Source organism: Neophocaena asiaeorientalis, unplaced genomic scaffold, assembly GCF_003031525.2.
Source record: "Neophocaena asiaeorientalis asiaeorientalis breed wild unplaced genomic scaffold, Neophocaena_asiaeorientalis_V1.1 scaffold69, whole genome shotgun sequence".
Classification (NCBI taxonomy): Eukaryota; Metazoa; Chordata; class Mammalia; order Artiodactyla; family Phocoenidae; genus Neophocaena; species Neophocaena asiaeorientalis.
The window spans coordinates 3541376-3548535 of NW_020174373.1; the positions used below are offsets into that span (position 1 = coordinate 3541376).

Sequence of the window (7160 nt, forward strand, 5' to 3'; positions counted from 1 at the left end):
GAGTGCATAGATGCTCAGGTTGGCATCCTTGAGAGCCACCAAGTAAATGGGTAGCCAGGTGGCCTTAGTTACGGGGTCCCCGGTGGCTTCGTCCCGGCCCGGAGCGCCCGTCCCTGGACGCCTGGCAGGTTTCCGTTTCAGTTTTGCCCGCCCGGCTCCCTGCGTGCCTCGTAGGGCGCACGCGCAGTGGCGCGCGCGTCCGCATCCTTTGCGCCTGTATCCCCCGAGCATCCCTGGCTGGTCCATTCTCCCAGAGCAGCCCCCCGCCGAAGTTTGATAGGAAAGGGCCGAAATAATAAGACGTTTTAAAATGCCTTGCCGTTTTTGCCTTTATGTCTCATCTGTCTTGGATTGCTACGTGTTTTCTTTTTTTCCCCCAAACTTTCTGAAGGCAACCTGCAAAGCATTCTTTTTTTCCGACCACTCTCAGGAATACTTTCCCACACCCCCGTTTCTATTTAGTGTTAGTTGTCATTGCATATGCATGTTTAAACATAAAGATAGGATCTTTCAAGAAGCAGAAATAAGAACGTTTCAGAGACTTTAAAATCTGAGCGTTGTGTTTCTGGTGAAGTGCGTAAACTGCACTTGGAGGCACCTGAGTTCAGCAAATGTATCAACAATAAGCAGTAAGCCTCTGTGCCTTCGTTTCCTCGTGTGTAAAACAGGGGTGTTAAATGACGCAAGGCAGGTCAAGCTGTTGGAACTGGCAAATAGTATATGCTCAATTCATTTATGTCTTTTTAGAGCTGTCGCTGTGAGACACATTCCCTGTTTTTACTCCAATCATGATTTCCCATTGAGGACCCTGGACCTTAGAGAAGGCAGTTCATCATCCAGTTAGTGGAGGGACTGTGACCCAAATGTGCTAGGCTCCTGTATCAAAGCACCACAGACCGGGTAGTCTCAACAACAGGAAGGTATTGCCTCAAGCCAGAAGTCCAAGATCAGGGGGTCAGCAGGGTTAATGCCTTTTGAGGAAAGGATTGGTTCCAGGCCTCTCTGCTTGGCTTGTACGCAGTGGCCTTATTCCTCTATCTCATCATATTGTGTTTTCTCTATGCATCTATTTCTGTGTCTAAATCTCCCCTTTTTATAAGGACATTAGTCATATAGGATTGCCACCCAGACTCATGACTACATTCTAAGTTCATTACATATGTCAAGACCCTGTCTTCAAGTAAGGTCACACTCTGAGGTACTATGGGTTAGGACGTCTACACTATTTTTTTTATTTTTGAGGGGGACACCATTCAACCTGCAAAAGATTTGTTCCACAAACATCGGGCACATACTGTGTGTCCATGCTCACCTACTGGAACCTTTAGAATTCTTGCTCTCAGTTTCTTTCCATTTCTGGAAACAAATGGACACACAAAGGAGAGAGTTCTTTTTCTCTCCCATGGTAACAATGTTGCATCTGTTCATTGCTTAGATAAAAGGAGCATTTTTATTTTTTTATTTATTTATTTTGTGCAGGTTTTTTTCTGACAAATTGATTAAGATATAATTCACATACCATACAAATCAGCCATGTAAGAGTGTACATTTTAATGACTTTTAATACAGTCACAGAGGTGTGCATCCTTCCCCATAATATGTCAATGCTGCTCTCTCACTTCATCCCTGCTTCCCCTTCCACTGCCCCATGCTCTCAAGTCTGCTTTCTACGTCTGTGTCTTTATTCCTGCCCTGCCACTTTTTTATTCATCAGTACCGCTTTTTTAAATCGCATATATGTGCATTAGGATACAGTATTTGTTTTTCTCTTTCTGACTTACTTCACTCTATATGACAGACTCTAGATCCATCCATGTCTCTACAAATAACTCAATTTCGTTTCTTTTATGGCTGAGTAATATTCCATTGTATATATGTACCACATCTTCTTTATCCATTCATCTGTTGGTGGACAATTAGGTTGCTTCAGTGTCCTGGCTATGGTAAATAGTGCTGCCATGAACATTGTGGTATGTGACTCTTTTTGAATTATGGTTTTCTCAGGGTATAGGCCCAGTAGTGGGATTGCTGGGTCATATGGTAGTTCTATTTTTCGTTTTTTAAAGAACCTCCCTACTGTTCTCCATAGTGGCTGTATCAATTTACACTCCCACCGACAGTGCAAGAGGGTTCCCTTTCCTCCACACCCTCTTCAGCATTTATTGTTTGTAGATTTTTGATGATGGCCATTCTGACCAGTGTGAGATGATACCTCATTGTAGTTTTGATTTGCATTTCTCTCATGATTAGTGATGTTGAGCATCTTTTCATGTATTTGTTGGCCATGTGTATGTCTTCTTTGGAGAAATGTCTATTTATGTCTTCCACCCATTTTTGGATTGCATTGTTTGTTTTTGTGATGTTGAGCTGCATGAGTTGCTTGTATAATTTGGAGATTAATCCTTTGTCAGTTGCTTCATTTGCAAATATTTTCTCCCATTCTGAGGGTCGTCTTTTCGTCTTATGGTTTCCTTTGCTGTGCAAAAGCTTTTAAGTTTCATTAGGTCCCATTTGTTTATTTTTGTTTTTATTTCCCTTACTCTAGGAGGTGGGTCGCAAAGGATCTTGCTGTAATTTATGTCATAGAGTGTTCTGCCTATGTTTTCCTCTAAGAGTTTGATAGTGTCTGGCCTTACATTTAGGTCTTTAATCCATTTGGAGTTTATTTTTGTGTATGGTGTTAGGGAGTGTTCTAATTTCATTCTTTTACATGTAGCTGTCCTGTTTTCCCAGCACCACTTGTTGAAGAGGCTGTCTTTTCTCCATTGTATATTCTTGCCTCCTTTATCACATATAAGGTGACCATATGTGTGTGGGTTTACCTCTGGGCTTTCTATCCTGTTCCGTTGATCTATATTTCTGTGTTTGTGCCAGTACTGTACTGTGTTGATTACTGTAGGTTTGTAGTATAATCTGGAATCAGGGAGCCTGATTCCTCCAGCTCCGTTTTTCTTTCTCAAGATTGCTTTGGTTATTCGGGGTCTTTTGTGTTTCCATACAAATTGTGAAATTTTTTGTTCCAGTTCTGTGAAAAATGCCATTGGTAATTTGATAGGGATTGCACTGAATCTGTAGATTGCTGTGGTTTGTATAGTCATTTTCACAATAGTGATTCTTCCGATCCAAGAACATGGTATATCTTTCCACCTGTTTGTATCATCTTTGATTTGTTTCATCAGTATCTTATAGTTTTCTGAGTACAGGTCTTTTGCCTCCTTAGGTACGTTTACTCCTAGGTATTTTATTCTTTTTGTTGTGATGGTAAATGGGATTGTTTCCTTAATCTCTCTTTCTGATCTTTCACTGTTAGTGTATAGGAATGCAACAGATTTCTGTGCATTAATTTTGTATCCTGCAACTTTACCAAATTCATTGATTAGCTCTAGTAGTTTTCTGGTAGCATCTTTAGGATTTTCTATGTATAGTATCATGTCATCTGCAAGCAGTGACAGTTTTACTTCTTATTTTCCAATCTGTATTCCTTTTATTTCTTTTTCTTCTCTGATTGCTGCAGCTAGGACTTCCAACACTGTGTTGAATAAGCGTCGTGAGAGTGGACATCCTTGTCTTGTTCCTGATCTTAGAGGAACTTCCTTCATTGTTTCACCATTGAGAATGATGTTTGCTGTGAGTTTGTCGTATATGGCTTTTATTATGTTGAGGTAGATTCCCTTATGCCCACTTTCTGGAGAGTTTTTATCATAAATGGGTGTTGGATTTTGTCAAAAGCTTTTTCAGCATCTATTGAGATAATCGTATGGATTTTATTCTTCAATTTGTTTATATGGTATATCACATTGATTGTTTTGCGTATACTGAAGAATCCTTGCATCCCTGGGATACATCCCACTTGATCATTGTGTATGATCCTTTTAATGTGTTTTTGGATTCTGTTTACTAGTATTTTGTTGAGGATTTGTGCATCTGTGTTCATCAGTGATATTGGTCTATAATTTCCTTTTTTTGTGATGTCTTTGTCTGGTTTTGGTATCAGGGTGATGGTGGCATCGCAGAGCAAGTTTGGGAGTATTCCTCCCTCCACAGTTTTTTGGAAGAGTTTGGGAAGGACAGGTGTTAACTCTTCTGTAAATGTTTGATAGAATTTGCCTGTGAAGCCATCTGGTCCTGGACTTTTGTTTGTAGGAAGATTTTAAATTACAGTTTCCACTTCATTACCTGTGATTGTTCTGCCTATATTTTCTAATTCTTCCTGGTTCAATCTTGGAAGGTTGTACTCTTCTAAGAATTCTTCCATTTCTTCCAGGTTTTCCAAGTTATTTGCATATAGTTGCTTATAGTAGTCTCTTACGATCCTTTGTATTTCTGTGGTGTCAGTTGTAATCTCTCCTTTTTAATTTCTAATTTTACTAATTTGAGTCCTCTTCCTTTTTTTCTTGATGAGACTGGCTAAAGGTTGATCAATTTTGTTTATCTTCACAGAGAACCAGCTTTTAGTTTTGATTGATCTTTGCTGTTGTTTCCTTAATTTCTTTTTCACATATTTCTGATCTGATCTTTATGATTTCTTTCCTTCTGTTAACTTTGGGTTTTCTTTGTTCTTCTTTTTCTAGTTGCTTCAGGTGTAAGGTTAGATTGTTTATTTGAGATTTTTCTTGTTTCTTGAGGTGAGCATGAATCTTATGAATTTCTCTTTTAGAAATGCTTTTACTGCATCCCGTAGGTTTTGGATCGTCATGTTTCGTTGTCACTTTTTTCTAGGTATTTTCTGATTTATTCTTTGATTTCTTCAGTGATCTCGTCATTATTTAGCAGTGCACTGTTTAGCCTTCATGTATTTGTGTTTTTCACTGGTTTTTTTTTCCCCCAGTAATTAATTTCTAGCCTCATAGCTTTGTGGTCAGAAAAGTTGCTTGATACGATTTCAGTTTTCTTAAATTTTCCAAGGCTTGATTTGTGACCCAAGATGTGATCTATTCTGGAGAACGTTCCTTGTGCACTTGAGAAAAAAGTGTATTCTTCCACTTTCAGGTGGAATGTCCTAGAAATTTCAATTAAGTCTATCTGGTCTATTGTGTCATGTAAAGCTTCTCTTTCCTTGTTTATTTTCTGTCTGGATGATCTGTCTATTGGTGTAAGTGGGGTGTGAAAGTCCCCCAATATTATTGTGTTACTGTCGATTTCTCCTTTTATGGCTGTTAGCATTTGCCTTATGTGTTGAGGTGCTCCTATGTTGGGTGTATAAATATTTACAATTGTTATGTTTTCTTGTTGGATTGATCCCGTGATCATTGTGTAGTGTCCTTGCTTACCTCTTGTAACAGTCTTTATTTTAAAGTCTGTTTTATCTGATATGAGTATTGCTACTCCAGCTTTCTTGTGATTTCCATTTACATGGAATATCTTTTTCCATCCCCTCACTTTCAGTCTGTATATGTCCCTAGGTCTGAAGTGGGTGTCTTGTAGACAGCATATATAAGGGTCTTGTTTTTGTATCCATTCAGCCAGTCTGTGTTTTTTGATTGGAGCATTTAATCCATTTACATCCAAGGTGATTATCAATATGTATGTTCCTATTACCGTTTTCCTAATTGATTTGGGTTTGTTTTTGTGCATCTTTTTCTTCTCTTGTGTTTCCCGCTTAGAGAAGTTCTTTTAGTATTTGTTGTAGAGCTGGTTTGGTGGTGCTGAATTCTTATAGCTTTTGCTTGTCTGTAAAGCTTTTGATTTCTCTGTCGAATCTGAATGAGATCCTTGCTGGGTAGAGTAATCTTGGTTGTAGGTGTTTCCCTTTCATCACTTTAAATATGTCCTGCCACTCCCTTCTGGCTTGCAGAGTTTCTCCTGAAAGATCAGCTGTTTACCTTATGGAGATTCCCTTGTATGTTATTTGTTGCTTTTCCCTTGCTGCTTTTAATAATTTTTCTTTGTATTTAATTTTTGAAAGTTTGATTAACATTTGTCTTGGCATGTTTCTCTTTGGGTTTATCCTGTATGGGACTCTCTGCACTTCCTGGACTTGATTGACTAGTTCCTTTCCCATGTTAGGGAAGATTTCAACTATGATCTCTTCAAATATTTTCTCAGACCCTTTCTTTTTTCTCTTCTTCTGGGACCCCTATGTTTCGAATGTTGGTGCGTTTGATGTTTTCCCAGAGGCCTCTGAGACTGTCCTCAACTCTTTTCATTCTTTTTTCTTTATTCTGCTCCCTGGCACTTATTCCCACCATTTTATCTTCCAGCTCACGTATCCGTTCTTCCACCTCAGTTATTCTGCTATTGATTCCTTCTAGAGTATTTTTAATTTCAGTTTTTGTGTTGTTCATCACTGTTTGTCTGCTCTTTAGTTCTTCTAGATACTTGTTAAAAGTTTCTTGTATTTTCTCCATTCTGTTTCCGAGATTTGGGATCATCTTTACTATCATTATTCCGAATTCTTTTTTAGGTAGGTTGCTTGTTTTGTCTTCATTTATTTGGTCTTGTAGGTTTTTACCTTACTCCTTCGCCTGTAACATATTCTTTTGTAGTTTCGCTTTTGGTTTTTGGGTTTTTTTTGATGTGTGGGGCTGTATTCCTATCTTACTGGTTGTTTGGTCTGAGGCGTCCAGCACTGGAGTTTGCAGGCAGTTGGATAGAGCTGGGTCATGGTGCCGAGATGAGGACATCCAGGAGGCCTCACTGACTGATATTCCCTGGGGTCTGAGGTTCTTTATTAGTCCAATGGTTTGGACTTGGAGCTCCCACCACAGGAGCTCAGGCCCAACCCCCATCCTGGGAACCAAGATCCTGCAAGCTGCACAGTGTCCCAAAAAAAAAAAAAAAAAAAGGGAAAAGAAAAAAAGGAGCAGTACAATAACAAAGAATAAAGTACAAAATAAAATTAGAAAGATAAAAAATATATTAGGAAAATTAAAAATATAATTGAAACATTTACAACAGTATAAAACAAAACCTCAATAGAAAAAAGAAAAAAAACGGAGGGGTGGGGGGGACAAGCCAAAAGGAGCAGGACAATAACAAAGAATAAAATAAAATTATAAAAATAAAAGATTTTGCACTTCCCTGGTGGTGCAGTGGTTAAGAATCCGCCTGCCAATGCAGGGGACATGGGTTCAAGCCCTGGTCCAGGAAGATCCCACATGCTGCGGAGCAACTAAGCCCGTGTGCAACAACTGCTGAGCCTGTGCTCTAGAGCCCGCGAG

General features: G+C 39.1%; 1 protein-coding gene across 2 annotated transcripts in view; it reads left to right on the forward strand.

Moving 5' to 3' along the window:
- STS (steroid sulfatase) overlaps window positions 1-7160 on the forward strand; it is a 180439-nt gene that overhangs the window by 1284 nt on the left and 171995 nt on the right. The gene's annotated exons all lie outside the window — the stretch shown is intronic.